The sequence below is a fragment of the Silene latifolia genome, chromosome 7 (genome assembly GCF_048544455.1).
Source record: "Silene latifolia isolate original U9 population chromosome 7, ASM4854445v1, whole genome shotgun sequence".
Taxonomy (NCBI): Eukaryota; Viridiplantae; Streptophyta; class Magnoliopsida; order Caryophyllales; family Caryophyllaceae; genus Silene; species Silene latifolia.
Genome location: NC_133532.1, coordinates 90,385,027 through 90,391,026, shown reverse-complemented (window position 1 = coordinate 90,391,026; position 6,000 = coordinate 90,385,027).

Sequence of the window (6,000 nt, the reverse complement as noted above, 5' to 3'; positions counted from 1 at the left end):
ATGGACTCATCTAATCTAAGGGGACTCATTTGAACCTACTTCTATATATATATATATATATATATAGATTTATATATATATATATATATATAGATTGAATCATGTGAGGTACCCTTCTTAGGGTGAGGCGGCTGTACCCATTCTAAACCATTGGATCTAAAAATTGTAAACTGATCAGATTATGACACATGTCCCTATATTATCTAAGACATACACCTTACATCTCAAAGCCATTTACGGTGTCCTCCTTCTCTCTCTTCAGCTCAGGTTCATCTTCATCTCGTCACTCGCCATTTACGCCGAGCTTTCGACCGTCATTGATAGTGAGCTTTTCATCCGCCATTATCCTCCTCAACTTAGATACTTTCAATTCAATAGTTTTCATTTCAATTCATCCGTAATTTTCATTCCGTCTTCTCCGATTCATCTCGTTTTCGCCATTATCACTGTACTTTCATTACTAATTAATTTATTTTAATGCAGGTTTTAATTGTTATTGATCAAAATCGAGCACAGTATGAACGCATAAAATTTATAAGCGAGTCCAAGTAAAATAGCATGGGTAAACCCTAAACGACAGCACTTTCCCTTAAATTATACAAGTACTTTGTAAGATGAATAACATAATGCCATAATCTCTTATGTTCATTTAGGAATGGTGGTAACTTCATTGAATTTGTTGCCATGTGGGAGACTTGAAGGGGGCCGAATAGCACAAGCAATGTTCGGGAGGAGCACGGCAACATTGCTTTCATTCGCCACATCTTTGTTACTCGGCATTGGAGGTCTTAGTGGTAGTTTAAAGGTTCTCACATGTAACGGTGTAAATAGTACTTCGAATTCAGCTTATTACGTTGATAAACCAGAAGATGTTGCTAACATAAGTAAGTTGTGTTCAACAAGGAGGGTTTTTCCGGTGCTGAAGTCAGAGTTGGATGCTCTTAACAAGGGAAATGTGAATCTTACTAGAGTGTTGAATAAGGGGTTTGAGGTGGAATACAAGGCGGACTTCGATGCTTGCTCAGCGTGTCAGAATTCCGGAGGTCAATGTGGGTCATCGGATGATAACAAAACGATATTTACTTGCTATTGCCCAGATGGGACATATACTCCAGTATCTCATAAACAACCAGGTGCACAGATTTCTTTCAAATGTCTGAATATCATTTTTTGCGAGTTAAGGCTTTTGTTGTTTTTGTGTAAAGGTCGCTTTCAATCAGCTTTTACCAGGTTCCCCTTGGAGGTTAGTCTTTCTCATTTCTATTTTCTTTGCTGTTTAGGCATAATCCAACTTCATGGAAATGGAACACATACCATGCTCATCAAGTATGAAATTAGGAATTTTAAGAATTTTTCCCCATAAAATGAAGCGTCTAATTGTCACCTTCATATTAGAAGGTAAGAGTGTTGTCTTGTCGCTTTCACAGTCTCGCCTATATTCTGTAGGCTGTCAAATGTATTTTGTTTTACCTGGCAAACTGGCACCTGACTTGACTCGTAACCAAATATACAAAGCCCATATCTGAAACCTGAACTAATTTATTTCTATATTCGTTCGCCTGTTTTCTCTTTCTTTTCAGAAGATTGAACTTCTGAGTCAGTTTGAACATGAAAATATAGTTCGATATCTTGGTATCGAAAAGATGTCCTTGTTTTTTACTCAATAATTGTCTATTTTGGAGAGTATACATAGTTATACTGTTCACGAGGAGTATCTGACTACATGCTGTAAACACAAATGCTTTATTATTTCTTTAATTTTTACTTCTGCTTTGTACGGGCTGATTCAAAACTTTACATCTTTTTGGAGCTTGTGACGCAAGGTACCTTTGCGAGCCTTTACCAAAAGTATCATCTTCGTGATTCTCATGTTTCTGCTTACACAAGACAGATTCTTTTGGGACTGAAGTATCTTCATGATCGAAATATGGTCCATAGGTATGCAGTGAATCGCTTGACTCACGCATCTTGTCTGCTTTTCATCACGATTGCTTGCCATTTTTTTTTTCTCATCATACGCTGGTTTGCTTCTCGATTGTATAGACCCGGTCGTCCTATAGTTCTCTGAATCTTTTTCCCGTTATAACTCATAATTTTCAGATCAACCAAAGGACAAATTATGTACAAAGAAGCCAAAAGAAGATGACCATCGAAGTCTACTTGAGAACTCTTTTTCAGATCATGTCCCTAATGATTCGTGGTTTACATGTCTCCACAGCTTTTAGAACACCAATTTAGTTGGGATGAAGACAACTCAGTAAAGGTATTGGTCCATATTTGTGATTTTAGAAGACCAATTTAGTTGACAGGCGTGTCCAATGATACTTTATGTGGTGCAAGCAACTGATCCTTCTGAGATGGATCTTGAGGTGTTCAATAGGAGAGTCCGTTGATTGAGCAGGCTAGTTGTGGATATACTTTTTATATCTCGTGCCATCTTTATAATGGGAAAAGGAGTGACATCTATAGCTTGTCTATTGCGGATACCATATGTAATGTTCGTTAAGTTGTATGAGTTTGACCTTCAAATCTTGTGCCCATATCTAGATTAATATTCACAGTCCTATTGTTGTCGATGTATTCAGTTTTCGAAATGACTTGCTTATTAATTCTTGTTGGTTTCCTTCAACTTCATCTTTAGTGTCTCCACTATGGTAAATATGGTAATCTAAATGAGTAGGTCTTGTATTTTGTGAAACATGTTTATGGAAATGTATTGTTCTGAAGTTTGTCGAATAGTGTTCCTTGCTAAAGTTTGAATGTGGAGTGAAACTCAAATCTCTTTCAAGTTTCAATTGTTCTTTCCTTGTTCACTTGTATTTTTGATAATCTTGTGTTAGATTCACAAAATCGGGTCTAGGATTCACAAAACTATGAAGTAAATTGGTGAGGTCGGCCGCCTCGCCATAAACAAGTCAAATCCCAAAATACAAGCAAACAACAAAAAACTACTCAGCACCCCCTGGCGGGCCAGTCTCAGTCTCACTAGAAGTCGCGACTAAAGAAAACACGATCTCGCACTGGCCACCTCTCCGGGAGAGCTCTCCGCGTCTCCTCCTCCATCACGATCTATGGCTCGTCGTGACATGAGAAGCCTCCGTTGTAGCTAGCTGGGCCCTAAGCGAGACGATCTCAGCCTCTCGACATCGCAGCTCCTCCTCTCAAAGCAGCAACTTCTGGTCACGATTGATGATTCCAAGCTCTTGTCCATGGATCGTCGCCCTCGACTCATTTAACTCAGCATGGACCCGAGTCAACTCCTCCGGATCCTCAATGCTCTAAAAAAACATGGATCGTCAAACTCTAAGCCATTAAAACAAAACACAAAAAACAACGAAATCACAAAAGTAAGAAAAAGAGCAAAATAGGGTCTAGATTCACAAAATAAGGTATAAGATTCACAACATAAGGTCTAGATTCACAAAATAAGAAAAATAGCAAAATAGGTGATTTCGACCATTTTATGACCCAATTTCACAATATTGCCTTTTAGTTTTACAAAACAAGCTCTATGATTCACAAAATAAGGTATAAGATTTACAAAATAAGACAAGGAGAAAAATAGGTGATTTTGATCATTTATAACCAAGTTTCAAAATATTGCCTTTTAGTTTCACAAAACAAGCTCCAGGATTCACAAAATAGGGCATAAGATTCACAAAATAAGAAAAGGAGGAAAATAGGTGATTTCGACCATTTATGACCAAGCTTCACAACATTGTCTTCTAACATTCACAATATAAGTTCTAAGATTCACAAAATAAGGTCTAGGATTCACAAAATAAGAAAAAGAGCAAAATAGGTGATTTCGACCATTTTATGACCCAATTTCACAATATTGCCTTTTAGTTTCACAAAACAAGCTCTAGGATTCACAAAATAAGGTATAACATTCACAAAATAAGACAATGAGAAAAATAGGTGATTTTGACCATTTATAACCAAGTTTCAAAATATTGTATTCTAGTTTCACAAAACAAACTTTGGGATTCACAAAATAGAGGGCATAAGATTCACAAAATAAGATAAGGAGGAAAATAGGTGATTTCGACCATTTTATGACCCTATTTCACAATATTAACTTTTAGTTTCACAAAACAAGCTCTAAGATTCACAAAATAGGGCATAATATTCACAAAATAAGACAAGGAGAAAAATAGGTGATTTTGATCATTTATAACCAAGTTTCAAAATATTGTCTTCTAGTTTCACAAAACAAGCTTTAGGATTCACAAAATAGGGCATAAGATTCACAAAATAAGAAAAGGAGGAAAATAGGTGATTTTAACCACTTATAATGATCAAGTTTCACAAAACAAGCCATATGATTCACTGAATAAGGTATGAGATTCACAAAATAAGGTCTGAGATTCACCAAATAAGGAAAAGAGCAAAAAACGTGATTTTAACCACTTATGATGACCAAGTTTCACAAAACAAGCTCTAAGATTCACTGAACAAGGTCTGAGATTCACAAAACAAAGTCTGAGATTCACCTAATAAAGAAAAGAGCAAAATAGGTGATTTTAACCACTTATGATGATCAAGTTTCACAAAACAAACCTTAAGATTCACTGAATAAAGTATGAGATTCACAAAATAAGGTCTGAGATTCACCAAATAAGGAAAAGAGCAAAAAACGTGATTTTAACCACTTATGATGACCATGTTTCACAAAATAAGCTCTAAGATTCACCGAACAAGGTCTGAGATTCACAAAACAAAGTCTGAGATTCACCTAATAAAGAAAAGGGCAAAATAGGTGATTTTTAACCACTTATGATGATCAAGTTTCACAAAATAAGTCTTGAGATTCACTGACTAAGGTATGAGATTCACAAAATAAGGAAAAGAGAAAAAAACGTGATTTTAACCACTTATGATGACCAAGTTTCACAAAACAAGTTCTAAGATTATTCAACAAGGTCCGAGATTCACAAAACAAAGTCCGAGATTCACCTAATAAAGAAAAGAGCGAAATAGGTGATTTTAACCAATTATGATGATCAAGTTTCACAAAACAAGCCTTAAAGATTCACTGAATAAGATATGAGATTCACAAAATAGGTATGAGATTAAAAAAAAAAAAAAAAAAAAAAAAAAAACTTTTTCGGAAAAAAAATTTGAAAAAAAATTTGAAAAAAAAAAAAATTGAAAAAAAAATTGAAAAAAAAATTCGAAAAAAATTTGAAAAAAAAAATTTGAAAAAAAAAAATTCGTGATATTGTATTGTATAGTGCGTGATATTGTTTTATGGACTCATGGACTCAAATATATAGGTTGACTCACCGGATCTTGCCTCGCCATAATGAGGAATTTGGTGAGACCGGCCGCCTCGCCATAATGAGGTGCCTCACCGGATCCGGCCTCTCTATATATATATATATATATATATAGTATTGATAAGCCTACAATTTTCTAAGACGATTTTTTTCTTACGTAATTTTCGATTAAAACGGTTTTAATCATATCGACTAATGACGGTAACAACAATCAAGCTAGTAACAATGTTCAAGAGATATGTTTACGTTTATTTACGTTTCAAGTTTATGATTTGACGAACGGATTAGCGATTACCGATCCCCGCGCATAAAACTAGTCTAAGACGGAAATTGATAATTTTTTTTAAAAAAAATATGTCAAAAAAGGGCATGGACTAAGAAATTTTTCGTCCGGAAAAAAAAACCATGTTCCGACTTAAATTAGTTTTGGGCGCGGTAATCGCTAATCGCTAATCCGTTCTAACAATAACAATTCTATTCTAAACCAGCTAAATCTACTAACTAATTACAAAATTTTAAAAAATTAAACTAGTTTAGATTACTTGCATCGTTGATTTCTTGAATTTGGTGGCGGAGTTGAAGCGGTGGTAATGAAAAAGTTGTACTTGAAAAAAAGATGTTAATTAATATATGGGTGGTTTAAAGTGAGGGGTAGATTATGAAAGTGATTACAAATTGTCGACGATATTTAGTCATTATTATGTATGTTGTGTCAAAA